General features: G+C 45.9%; 1 protein-coding gene across 2 annotated transcripts in view; it reads left to right on the top strand.

The window, feature by feature from the left end:
- Window positions 1-12,675: 12,675 nt before the first annotated feature.
- CNGA3 (cyclic nucleotide gated channel subunit alpha 3) overlaps window positions 12,676-14,377 on the top strand; it is a 36,439-nt gene continuing 34,737 nt past the window's right edge. For both annotated transcript variants that reach the window (XM_083734304.1, XM_083734305.1), the window contains exon 1: window positions 12,676-13,267. The gene's annotated coding sequence lies outside the window, so the exon portion shown is untranslated. The remainder of the gene's footprint in view (window positions 13,268-14,377) is intronic.

The raw sequence follows: 14,377 nt of genomic DNA on the forward strand, positions 1-14,377 counted from the left end.
TGGCAGAGACAAAAAATTGGGGACAGGACAAAAATTGGGAAAGATGGAAAAGATTTGCTGAAATAGCTAACTGAACTAGAATACAAAAAAGGGAGGTGTGAGGAAGTCAAGGAAACAAGCAAATGAAAGATAAGTTATGGGAAGGTTTTTGTTTGTTTGTTTGTTTCAAATTGTTTCTTTTTTGTTTTGTTTTTCTTTTTTTATTATGATGTGTTGTCTCGTTTTTGTGTAATTTGGTGTTTTTTCTTTTTTTTCTGTAACCTTTAAAACTTTAATAAATATTATCTTAAAAAAAAAAGTTATGACCCCTCAGGCCTCTGAGGCTCTCCTACTTTTCCCACTATATGTGCCTTTACCTTGTTGTTGTTTAGTCGTGTCCGACTCTTCGTGACCCCATGGATCAGAGCACGCCAGGCACTCCTGTCTTCCACTGCCTCCCGCAGTTTGGTCAAACTCATGTTTGTAGCTTTGAGAACATTGTCCAACCATCTCATCCTCTGTCATCCCCTTCTCCTTGTGCCCTCCATCTTTCCCAACATCAGGGTCTTTTCCAGGGAGTCTTCTCTTCTCATGAGATGGCCAAAGTATTGGAGCCTCAGCTTCAGGATCTGTTCTTCCAGTGAGCACTCAGGGCTGATTTCCTTCAGAATGGATAGGTTTGATCTTCTTGCAGTCCATGGGACTCTCAAGAGTCTCCTCCAGCACCATAATTCAAAAGCATCAATTCTTCGGCGATCAGCCTTCTTTATGGTCCAGCTCTCACTTCCATACATCACTACTGGGAAAACCAGTAGCCTTTACCTTATGATTATACATAAATGACTTCTGTATGTATGTATGTATCCCTAATAAATATACGATCTATGCCTCCCATAAAATGTATGTAAAATGTATCTCTATGTCCTCAATATTTCCTTACGTCATGTGTCTTTAAAGCAAGTTTGGCTATGTGTTGCAATGCTGGTTCCCTTCAAATATTTACATAAACTCATCTGTCTCAGACAAAAGGGTTTTATTAGGATAAATAAAGGCTCACGAGTCAAGTCACTGATATACATGCAAACGCAGCCCCCCCCCCCAAATCCTGTCAAATATATTCCTCGAGGAAATCCTGTCAGATGACCTCTTCACTTAGCCCGCTCAGGGCAGTTCCGTGGTGCCTGTAGATAAAGGAAAAACACCGTCATTAGCGGAACAATCAAGAACAGGAACCAGCCCTGAACCCTTTATGTACACCTAAGCACAACAGTGACATAAGTTATCACAACCTTTACCCCCTCCCTTCGGATACCCTGCTTATCTGCTGTAATCCCCTCTCCGCAAACGTATGATAATGTCTGTTCTATTGACCTGTATTGTAACCGAAATGTATATATGTCCAGAGATTCTTTTGTTCGGGGTTCTCTCTCAGTTGCCTGTCACACGAGTGGGAACCCTGTATTCAACAGTCCTGTATTCAATAAAGATCAGGCTTATAGCCACTTGGCTTTCGTACATCCTGGTCTGGTCTCTGTTTATTTCCCAACCGGTTTGAGCCTCAAACGTGCTCTTTCCGAAGGTCCAGCCTTTCCCAAGAAGCTGAACCCCATTTTTATTCTTATTTCAGCTGCTATATCAGCAGAACAGCTGCTATATTCTATAGAACAATGCACAGCCTGGGAGGCAGTGGACACTGGTCCATTAGAGCAAATGCCCAAGCAGCCTCATCTGCCTGCCACATTGCATACAAACGGTGAGGAGCTGGCTTTTCCTATCAATGGCTTTGGCTGCACCTGTTGCTAGTCTCCCTGCCTTCTCTCCTACAGTTCCCAATGGGCACCAGCCACTGCTGCTGGGAGAGGGCAAGGAACACTGAACCTCCAAAATACAGACCCAGTGTAAAAATGGCAGCCACATCTTTGCTTCCTTGGAACTCTGCCCACCAACTGGGATGGATTTCTGTTTGCTGTAAACTGCTTCGAAGCCTATTTTGGCATTAATAATAATGCTGATAATTAATAATTAAAGTTGCGCATCATCAGAATCTGGAACCAAGATGCATCTGAAGTAGCCAGTAGCAGGCACTCTTATCAGTGCAACATGTTCTAGTGTGGCATTAGCAGACACGGCTGTTGGGGCAGCAGCTGTCTCTTGGACGCGTAGGTAATGCCAACTTCTTGACAGCCCTGCAGTCATTAACGATCCCATGACACTCATGATGTGGTGGGATTAACCTCAGTGCCCTGGCTGAATGCCAGTTCAGGTATTAAGGTCCTGCTGTTTCAATTAGATCCACCGTTCTATCCAATTTTCTCTACCAAATTGTTACACCGTTGTGATTCTTTTCCAATGCTTAGTAGCTCCTTCAGTCTATAGGAGACCACCTTTTGTCGTTTTGGGAGATGTTCCATCTCTGTTGCATCTTTTATAATTGCTCCAGTTGCAGAAAGCTTTTCTGCAGCATTGCTCTGCCAATGGTGTCTTATTTATGTTTGCTGAGCATGGTTACATCACTGGCAGAGCGATGCTGCAGAAGAGCCTTCTGCAACTGGAGCAATTATAAAAGATGCAATGGAGATAGAAGCCATTTATTGGGGTCTCCCGTTAAGTTAAGAACTTTTCGGAGAGAGGACCTTTGGTCAGTGGCAGAGCATATGCCCAAGGTCTTCAGGATCAGGAAGCAATTGATGTGAAAGTTCTCTGCCTGAGACCCTGGAGAGCCCAAAGTAGAGAATATTGGGCTAGAAAGACAAAATACTTAGACCAGGCATTTTCCTAGGATGCTGTGGGACCTTCCAGGTAGTATCTTCCAAGTGGTCTAGTATTTATGTAATTTCTACCCCCTGCAAACTTGCCCCAGTCTTGCTCCACCCCCTTAATAAACAAGACAGCCCTAAAGATCGACAAGGAAGCATTTGCTGGAATGTGAAAGCTAATCCAAGTGCAGGTGAGCAGCTTTTGTTTGTGGGAGACAGGTTTGAGCCTTGAGTCAAGAGACTTAAGTCTGCAGCCAAGGAGTCTGGTGAGGTGTGTGCACGATGGCAAATGCTAAAATAAATAGGGAGCATATAGAAACTCAGCAGAGTGCAGTTGCAAAATGTCTTTTTTTCTTTTTGCCAATCAGTTTCCAGCGACTGCTGTTGCTTTAACTAAAATTTCAAACAATAACATTTGGAATTTAAAGATAGGAGAGACACCTCATAGCAGAGAACACCTCACCAAAATGAGGACGAACCATTCCCTGCTCCCCAAGAAATTAGAATTGCAGCAGCAGCAAAAAGATCCATCAAAAACTGACCAGTAGTGCTATACCGGGGAAGTAGCCAATGAAAAGTCACTCATCTTCATCCAGGGACTATTATGATGGGCTGATCCAGGGACTGCATACAATGTGCAGCTTTATTCCTCCCTGCTCATTCAAAGACACACACACACACAACCTGCCAGGAGCATCGCTGCAGCTTACCTGGAAGGGCCTGAGAATTACATGGAATTCTGGGTTGCAAATAAAGGTTCTCAAACCAATATGCGAATACATTATTGAGTAAGAAATATAGGAAAGGAACCATGAATCACTGGAGAGTGCTTTTTGTTATTAATAACAAAGTCAAATGTTTCTCTGTCCACAGAGCATTTCTCCCAGGATTTCATGGGTGGCGTACTTCCCTTGAAAGGTAATCGATACAACAGAATACCAGCATATTTATTCTGCGGCAAGGAGCACTTGTCATTATTCCTCCAGCCCCTACAAGTTATAACAATCTGTTTTATAATCACTTGGGGCTGTGCTGTGTAATTATATGCTTAAACTGAATCCAACTACATCAGCTCAGATGTATTGGATCTGATGATCTATTCAAGTAATATATTTATGTTAATCTGCTTAGCTGCATTCATCAGCCTACAAGCTACTTTCTTTTTATCTTTAACTATGCACCCGTTTATCAAGTAGGTGCCCTGTCCTCCTACATTATGGAGGGAGGGTTGTTCTAAGTTAGATAGTTACCTCAAGCCATTGCAATCAACATATTTTTATGCCTATTTCCCCTGCTGCCGCCTTGCATTTATATCAATGGCCCACGCTTTATTATAAGCATGGTACAAAATTTACCTTCAGTGTAAGTCTATTCATTAAACATTAACAGCTTTGTAGAGCAACGGGGCATAGCCGCTTAGAGGTCCTTCCACAAACTGTATATGAAATGGTTTGCACTTTTTGCTGTTGCAGTTGTTCATTCAGTAGACAGGAGCAGGAGTCAGGAGCAAGTTGGCAATAAATCACATGCAGTCAGTGAAGCTAATTCTTTATTCCAGGAAATGCAGCAAACTCTAGTGAGCACAGCAACATGTCTCGGTAGATCTTGCCGGCTGCAATTTGGTGCACGGTACACAGAGACATCCAATCATGCAAGAAAAGAGCTGGTGTCGTGGACTGTCTGGAAGCAGAGGAGTAGTGGGAGGTACCAGCTGGGAAGCCCCCAAGGGAAGAAGGCTCAGAGTTAGGGGGTTGGTGGTGGGACAGTGATGAGTGGTCAGAGGGAGAAGAGGGAGCAGACTGGGAGGAAGAGGTGTTGGAAGCTGAAGCGGTAACAGGGCTTAGTGAGCAGGAAGGGGCTGTGGTGGAGAGCAGTCCAGACTCAGAGGCAGAAGTGGAGGCTTGAGAGAAGGGGCACCAAGAGGTAGAGAGGTTGAAGAAGCCAGTGAGTCTTCCCCTCTTGGGGTGCCCAGTTCCACTCCCCTGTGGTCTCCCAGAAGACAAAGAGGTATAAAAAGGGAAGAGCAAAGACAGACCAGATTGCTTGGGAAGGACCTGGAGGAGGAGGAGGAGAAAAAGAGTTTGGATTTGATATCCCGCTTTATCACTACCCGAAGGAGTCTCAAAGCGGCCAATATTCTCCTTTCCCGTCCTCCCCCACAACAAACACTCTGTGAGATGAGTGGGGCTGAGAGACTTCAAAGAAGTGTGACTAGCCTAAGGTCATCCAGCAGCTGCATGTGGAGGAGTGGGGACACGAACCCAGTTCACCAGATTACGAGTCTACCGCTCTTAACCACTACATCACACTGGCTCTCTAAGGAGGTGGCTTAGGAAACTGTGGAGAAGTGGGGACCTTCAGTCTTCACAACTGCCTTGTTGGAGCAAGATCTACTGGGAGGAGCTGCTGGGCTCACTAGGTCTCCTAAGCTGTTTGTTTCTTTGAATAAAGAGTTGGCTTTGCTGAGGCCATGTGAGTTATTACTGACCTGCCCCTGATACCTTCCTCTAGCATAAGTTTGCCTTTAAAATTGAACTGAATTTAATTTATCCACCATCCCTAGGTGGACAAGGATTAACCAAGACTGTGGGGGTTGTGGGTTGTGTTTATGTGTGTCATCAAGAAGCACCCTTACTTTGGATACTCATGGTATCCAGGGCATTCTTACTGTAATAGCAGCTTGATACAAAAGCTATTCCAAAAAATCCAGGGACAGAAGAAATCATTTATTCAGCTTATGATCATTTGCCCTTTTCTCATCTCTAGCTATGACCAACCTCCTTGATCTATGCAGTCAAGAAAGTGCCTTATAGCTCCTTCTAATGGTAAATTGAATTTCTCACTTAATACAGTTAAAACTGTCACGGTCTATTTTGACTCGGACAGGGATGCCCTTCACGGCTTCAGAAGAAATCGAATCATTGAGTTTTATTGATTGTTACATGGATATTATCTTTCAAGATTCTAGTAGTATTGACAAACAGAGGGCAGATTTACGTAGTCCCAAGTGTAACTTGGTAAATCCAATCAAATTTAATTTAGATGGTCCAAGTACACAGTTTGCTCTGCAATCCAATATATGTTTACTGAAAATCAGGTCCCATTCTGTTCTGTGGGGCTTACTCCCTAGTAAATTACATTCAGGATTGAAGGCTATGTGTTAAAAATTCCAGTCAGCCAACCAGACAAGAAGAAAATCTTCCCAAGCCATGTTGAGAAATTTTGTTTCGTTTTGTCTTTCTACAACCTAGAGGTATATACATTTTATGTAATTAAAAAGCAAAACAATCAATTTAGGGGATAAGGAATTGTCAGGGGTTCAGAAGGAGAGACACAGGAGGGGGAGCAAATGGAGAGTGAGGAGGAGGAGTACGAGGGGGGCGCAGGCAGTAACAGTGGCCAGAGTTATTCCACAAGCCTCTCTAGCGAATCGGAGGACTCACAGAAGGGAGCGCCGGTGGCCAGAGCAAGGGAGATTCCAAGGGAGAAACCTCAAGAGGGAGGGGCCAGCGGGGAGTCCCTGAACAGCAGCTGGAGATCAGGGCCAGCGTCTCCACCAGAGCGCAGTGGGGAGGGGGAGTCCCAGGAGTCGGGACCAGTGTCCTCACCACCAGAGGGAGGAGAGGAGTCAGGTTTGGCAACACCCACATCAGGAAGCGGGGAAACGGTCAGAAGGAAAGTCACCGGCTGGGCGCGCGCGCGCCAAGTTCAAATGTACAGGAGCGCGGCACAGCGGGGAGCCCGGGAAGGGAGCCAGGTCCTAAAGCCCGCCGGAGGGAGGGGCAAGACTCAGGAGGCTCCGCGTCAGAGGAGTCCAGGAAGGAGGGAACCCCAGAGGGCAGAAGGACCCAACGCAGGAAAGAGCAGCGCAAGAGGTGGAGCCGGGCTAGAATCTTAAACTGGTGTGGGTGGAGCAGTGAGTCAGAGGGGACTTAGCCGGTCTAGCGTTAAGACGTGGGTCTGCGCGCCCAGAGCTTGGAAATGGAAACTAAACTTCAATAAAGACTTTTGTATATAATATCCACTGGGCGTTGGTCCTCTGTGAGCTGGGACCTAGCGGCAGTCCTGACAGGAATTATCACCAATTATGGCTTTGATTTACCTAAGAAAACAGATACAAGATCATTTCTGTATCATTAGTCTAATGGACTGGGCTGGGGAAAGGATTGGAAGAGGCATTTTCTAAAACTAACGGACTTAGAGAAACTGAGTTTTGGAGCTCTTGAGTTCAGAACCAGGAGTGCAATAAAGAAATGATAGCTAATTTTAAAACATTTCAAATATTCTCTGCATTAGTGGAGAAGATAGTATTGCAATCAGGAGAGTCCCTTTCTCTAGACACTTCAGTAGGAAAAGTGGCCTGCTTTTGTATTTTTTTTTTATAAAAGAAATAGTGTTTAATTCAATTTTTCAGAAATTGTTTTAAAAACCTGGTAGTGGTGGTTTGTCAGATGCCAGAATGCCGCATCAATTTATAATATGGAGCAAATGTTAAATTGGCTATCAAACTATATAATATCATTTTTCAGACACTCATATGCTATGGTAATTTTATTCAGTCTTGAGCATTAATTAGAATGAGTTTGAATATAAAGGCATGAATCATCTATTGGAAACAGAAATAGCACTTCCAGATTTGATTTTCAAGTGGTGACCATCACAGATTGGAGCGGGGTCAACGAATCAGGCACAGAGTGTCTGGCTAAGGTCTAGTTAAACATCGCTGAGCCTTAAGGCTACTTTTCCCTTGATTTCTACTTCCTCAGTAACACTGCAATTTCTTCATAATATAATGTCCAAAGTACTGGTGGATCTCATATATATTTTCTTCTGCAACCTATACTGAAAGTATGGAGCAGACAACTCTGAAGAATGCTTTGCACCTGGCAGTAGAAGGGAAAGATTTGACGTATTTATTTATTTAAACATGGGCACAATTCTACTCTATGATATGTGAGGTGGTTGTATATGGTGTCTGGAAACCAAGCCTTATGAGGAGCAGTTGAAGGAGCTGGGTATGTTCAGCTTGGAAAAGAGAAGACTGAGAGGAGATATGATAGCCATCTTCAAATATCTCAAGGGCTGTCACGTGGAAGAGAGGGACAAGCTTGTTTTCTCCTGTTCTGGAGGGTAGGACAAGAACCAATGGCTTCAAGTTACAAGAAAGGAGATTCCGACTAAATATCAAGAAGAACTTTCTGGCAGTAATAGCTGTTTGACAGTGGAATGGACTCCTTCGGGAGGTTGTGGACTCTCCTTCCTTGGAGGTTTTTAAGCAGAGGTTGGATGGCCATATGTCTTGGATGTTTTAGTTGAGATTCCTGCATTGCAGGGGGTTGGACTAGATTACACTCAGAGTCCCTTCCAATTCTACAATTCTGTTTTCACATGGGAGGTATTTTTGCACAAAGTACACAGCAGAAACACACTGCAGGAAGCCACAACCATACATGATCCCCCAATGTGCATTTCCTAAGTATGTGATTGATTGCAGGCTAAGAAACAGCTAGGGGCGAAATACTGAACTGTATACACGTTGATTTGAAGCAACTCTAACTGAAGGTGAGGGCAATGACAGAATCAGTCTTTCTGTTATGCTGTTGAGGGTTCACGTCTTAGATACATCTAAGACAGGGATGGAGTATCTCTGATCAGCAGATTTTGGAGGACTACAACTCCCATATTCACTGCCCATTGGCCATGCTGGCCGGGACTGATGGGACTTGGAACCCACCAACATCTAAGCAGGTGAGTGTTACCATAAATGTTAATGTTTGTCCAATGCGTCAACAGTGAAGCCAGAAGAATCTGTACTTGGATCTTCCAGAACATGTGAGAGGGATAGCTCAATTGGGAGAGCGTGAGACTTTTAATATGAGGGTCAGGGGTTGAAGCCTCACATTGGACAAAAGATTCCTGTATTGCTGGGGTTGGACTAGATGACCTTGGTGGTCCCTTCCAGTTCTACAGTTCTATGATTCAAACCCATCACTTTAGCTGCTAGATTGTGATGACTCTGCCAGCCAATCTGAATTGCAGGACTGGCTTTCTAGCGGTCCTGGGAACTATAATGCAGAACCTAAATATCCTTGATTCTTCGCACTTGTTTTTATTGGTCAGGAAAGGAAGTTAAGATGGCTGGATCTCAGGGTATTTTCTTGGTTTTGTGTTGGAAGCTGGTAAAGGTAAAGGTAAAGGTACCCCTGCCCGTACGGGCCAGTCTTGACAGACTCTGGGGTTGTGCGCCCATCTCACTGAAGAGGCCAGGGGCCAGCGCTGTCCGGAGACACTTGGGTCATGTGGCCAGCGTGACAAAGCTGCATCTGGCGAGCCAGAGCCGCACACGGAAACACCGTTTACCTTCCCGCTGGTAAGCGGTCCCTATTTATCTACTTGCACCCGGAGGTGCTTTCGAACTGCTAGGTTGGCAGGCGCTGGGACCGAGCAGCGGGAGCGCACCCCGCCGCAGGGATTCGAACCGCCGACCTTTCGATCGGCAAGTCCTAGGCGCTGAGGAAGCTGACTCGAGGCTAAAGTGCTAAGTTGGGATATGGGTAGCTATTTAGAAAAGCAAACTGAAAGCTGCACAAAACCGAGATGGATATGGCTTAATTCACAGAAAGACAAACAACTTCTTGATGGCTTAAGCATGGAGAACAGGAAAGATCTGGAAATACTTGTATTCCATTGTGCCTTTAAAAACAATGGTGTAAGAGGAAGAGATGGCTGGTAAATTCTGCATCCGATTGCTGAACTCCAGGAACATCCCTGGTTTGTCACACGCATTGCTACTGCAGATTGCACCCTCAATGGCAGCACAATATTATACCCTTTTAAAAGGTAAAGGGACCCCTGACCATTAGGTCCAGTCACAGACGACTCTGGGGTTGTGGCGCTCATCTCGCTTTATTGGCCGAGGGAACCGGCGTACAGCTTTCAGGTCATGTGGCCAGTATGACTAAGCCGCTCCTGGCGAACCAGAGCAGTGCACAGAAACACCGTTTATCTTCCCACTGGAGTGGTACCTATTTATCTACTTGCACTTTGACATGCTTTAGAACTGCTAGGTTGGCAGGAGCAGGGACCGAGCAACAGGAGCTCACCCTGTTGCGGGGATTCGAACTGCCGACCTTCTGATCAGCAAGCCCTAGGATCTGTGGTTTAACCCACAGCGCCACCCACACCCCATATTATGCCCTTTGCAGGTATATCTTTACAGGTTTTAAATACCTGTAAATATCCAGCAGCAGTTCTGTGCCCCAGCTGCAGGAGAATGAACACTAAAGGCATGACACAGATCATGCTGGGATTTAGAACAACAACTGCTGTCCTCCTGGCCAGAAATATCTTACCAGTACGGTGTCTTTACCTCTAATGCCTTTCTAGCTCCCCCTCCTTTTTATTCTGAAGAGGGAGGAACTGATGTCAGTAATGGGTTATTGCCTAGCCTGCAATCACTAGAGTTTGTGTACCTGTGGAGAGAAGTAAAGGTACCCTCAAATAGTAAGTAAACCCCCTGAAAGGTGAGGCTGCAATTCCGGCGTACAAAGAGGTTAAGGAGTTTGGGCTTATTATATGTTCTGGCAGCAGGCAATATGTTGTTGGTTTTTTTTGTTGAATTGTGACTCACTCTCCACAGAGCAACAGCTGAGCTGGATCCAATGAAGCTGAGTGTTGGAAGATTCAGACCAGGAAAAAATAAAAAATAAAGTACTTATTCACACAGCACAAGGAAAACCAAGGAATTTGCTCGCACAAGATATAGTTACAGCCGCCAACTTGGATGGTTTTAAAAGAGGATTAGACAAATTTGTGGAGGATAAGGCTACCAACTCTGGTGGCTATATTTTATCTCCACTTTCGGAGGCAGTGAGGTTTAAAGACTGTCTCAAGGCAATTTTTTAAAAAAATGTAATATAAACACCAACAATTGGGAAACACTTGCCTGTGAGCACCCCAATTGGAGAACAGCCTTTACCAAAGGTGTCATGGGCTTTGAACAAAAAAAAAATTCCTTCCAGTAGCACCTTAAAGACCAACTAAGTCAGTTCTTGGTATGAGCTTTCGTGTGCATGCACACTTCTTCAGATACACAGAACTGACTCATACCAAGAACTGACTTAGTTGGTCTTTAAGGTGCTACTGGAAGGAATTTTGTTTTGTTTTGACTATGGCAGACCAACACGGCTACCTATCTGTAAATGGGCTTTGAAGACACTTGAACTCAGGACGAAAGGGAGAAACGTGCTAAGAGGAAGGCTCGCTTGGCAAATCCACACAGTGATCACCTCCCAGCCGGAAACCAATGTCCCCACTGCAGAAGGACGTGTGGATCCAGAATTGGCCTCCACAGTCACTTGCGGACTCATTGTTAAAACCGTGTTTATAGAAGACAATCTTGCTCGGCTGCGAGTGATCGCCAAAGAAGTATCTGAATGCCTGTTGCTGGGAAGTATAAGTGCTCTTGTGCTCAGGTTTTGCTGCTGGGCTTCCGGTAGGCATCTGGTCAAACTACTGTGAGAACAGGATGCTAGATTAGATGGAACTTTGCCTGCCCATAAATATAACAATGTTAGTGGCGATATTAAAACCATATCTGGTAGAGAATTTTCCTTCTTCTATTCTTTCACTCTGAAAAAAAAGGTCGCCTACTTCAGTTGCCGCATGGTAGTTACAGGGTGATGCATGGGCCAGAGGAAAGTTCTTAAGTACCCCCACCATGATAATCCTTCTCCAATGAAAGACCAGCACAAGTATACTAGAATCACAGAATCGTAGAATTGGAAGGGACCCCAAGGGTCATCTAGTCCAACCCCCTGCAATGCAGGAATCTCAGCTAAAGCATCCATGGCAGAGAATCTTTAAAGCCCTAGTAAGAGTCTTTATAGGCCTAACTTGATACAAGAAGTAAAACAATCGTTCCTGGGAGCATTGAAAAGAATGGCATAAATACAAAAATCTTAAACACATGTCCCTCCTTTTTTGAAACTGGTCTTTTTAAAATTGTGCTCCAAGAAATAGTGGCTACAATGTCTCTCACTCCTAGAACCCCTTCAGATAAGCTGAAACCATACAGGCACCAGAGTAAGGTCATTTCACACATCACTTTCCTCAGGTGCACACTAAAGGTAAAGGGACCCCTGACCATTAGGTCCAGTCGTGGATGACTCTGGGCTTGCGGCGCTCATCTTGCTTTATTGGCCGAGGGAACCGGCATACAGCTTCCGGGTCATGTGGCCAGCATGACTAAGCTGCTTCTGGTGAACACCGTTTACCTTCCCGCCGGAGCAGTACCTATTTATCTACTTGCACTTTGACGTGCTTTTGAACTGCTAGGTTGGCAGGAGCAGGGACCGAGCAACGGGCGCTCACCCTGTCGCGGGGATTTGAACCGCCAACCTTCTGATTGGCAAGTCCTGGGCTCTGTGGTTTAACCCACAGCGCCACCCAGGTCCCTCAGGTGCGCACTAAGATGTTCTAAAGATCCTTGCTGGCTGGGCTGGGTCTGGTGGGAATTGGAATGTGAAACAGCTGGAGGTCACCAGGTCGGGAGCAGCAGTTTTAAAGTGTACCCCTAAAAATGCATGAACACTGTGCAAGCAAAAAGCCCCGAACAAAACAAGTTTGCAAAGCTAGCATCATGATAGGGAACCAGGACTCCTTGCAACTTCCTGTTGAGAGCATTTTCAGTGGCAAAACTTGCTTCTCCATATTCTTCAGAGCGGCCAGCAGTAAACTGGTGGTGGGAACAGACTAGGTAGATTTTTTTTTGCAGGGGCAAAAATTCAGAAGCTGGTTTAACGAAGCCTTGGTTGAAAACAGACGCTGCGAATTACCCCCCTACCCAAATATCACCGAAAGCTTCATCTCCGCCCTCCAAAAGCTTGGGGAGAGATGGAGTTTTGCTGTCTGAAGGAGGAAGGCGTCCTCGGACTCAATGAGCGCAGAAGGTCTGGGCGGGCTCGTTGGCCGGCGTGCTGCCCTGCTGGGGCAGATTAAGGCGCAAAGGGAGAGAGGGAGGAAGGCGCGCTTGGTGGCAGGAAGGAGAGCGCAGACTGAAGAGGCTGTTGCGCCCGCCGCCGCCACAATAAAGCAAAACGCACGCGCAACGCGTCGGTTCCCTGCCTCCAGCTTGGAGCTGTCCAACGCTGCTGGTGCTGAAACAGCGCGCGGACCCAACCCCTGTGCGCCCAGTGACCAGAGCTAAAGAGGGAAGCCGGTCAGAATCGCCACTGTTCCGGGAAACGGGCGCCAGCAAGGCTGTGAGTTTCCAGAGAAGCGAAGTGAAGCGTTCTTCCCGTCGCAGAAAAGGACTCGGAGCTGCCTTCATAGGACCAGCGTGGGAAAGCGCCCCTCGGGATGGATCTGACCGGACGCGCTCCCTTAGGGAGAGCTTGAAGGCTGCCCTTGGATATTTTTAATATTAGTATTATTAATCTCGCGGTTTCCCCACTTTGGTTTTGTTTCTCCTCTTCCTTCCTCATTTCGAAGAGGCCATGTCCCCGCAGTCTGCGCACACCAAGAAAGAGCAGGTAGGAAACTTGGTAACTTTTCTGCAAAGTAGCCGCGACGGTGCATGAGCGCAAGGGAAACAGGACTTCCCTACTTGCTGGTGGAAGGCGTTAAATTGAGGGGCTCGGCTGTATTGCAAAAAGCGGTGTGTGTGTGTGTGTGGGAAATCCCAAGAGCGACAGGGTACTAGACTGGGGGCATCAAAGACGCGCCTGTGCTTTTTGATCTCAAAGAGAGGAACCCCCTGTAGTTCGCAGCATAACTATTATTATACGAACCGAGTAGGATACAGAACGCCCCTGAATCCTTCTTTATTTTCAGTGCTAGAGCTCAGATTTGAGACATCTGGAAGAAAACGGTGCCGTTGAGCACGTGCATAGAAGGGCTTCTGTGACTCTGTGGTGCTTTTTAAAATTTTTAGAAAGTAAACATTGGGGGCAAGTCTCTCCAACTATACCGAGTCCTTTTCCAGGCAAGGAGAGCATCTAAGCCCATACCTTGAAGGTGGCCAGAAATGTGCGCGGAACAAGCCAATTGCCTGACATTTTGATCCCTGTAAAGACCTTAACAGGATAGCAAAAGCCTAGAGCTGCTTTTCCTTTTAGCCGGTCTTACTCTTAGTCTCTCTCTGTAATCTTAATGCGCCAGGCACTGGGCTTGTCATGCAGAGCCCCGCTCTTCCTCGGCCTCCTATGTTGCACCGGGAAGCGGGTCGCTCCATCGCCACCCCTCCCTTCTCTCAGAGCTTAGCCTGGAATGGGGCTTGCTTCTAGCCTCCCATTTGCTTTGGAGAACATTCCAGGCTAAACAAATTCTCTTGCTAATTGTGCATGTGCCGCTGAAACGGATTTTTTCCCTCTCGTGTTACTTTTTGGTTGACACTGGTTCCCTTTTGCATAAAGATTCACTGTAAAGTTTTGCTGAGAACAGAATTCAGGCAGAGGCAGTTCTGATGGGAAGGTGGGAAGGTTGCAATGAATGGGATTGGAAGGGTTAACCTTCCTTCTTTAGCTGGGACCCCACTCCGCAACCAAAATCCTCCCAATGCACGACAATTAGGCTTTTAAAATGCCCGGTTGACTCTAATTGAAACTTAACCAAAAAAAAAACACCCTCCAAAAAACTAACCA

The sequence above is a fragment of the Podarcis gaigeae genome (genome assembly GCF_964106915.1).
Source record: "Podarcis gaigeae genome assembly, chromosome: 4".
In the NCBI taxonomy this organism is placed as follows: domain Eukaryota; kingdom Metazoa; phylum Chordata; class Lepidosauria; order Squamata; family Lacertidae; genus Podarcis; species Podarcis gaigeae.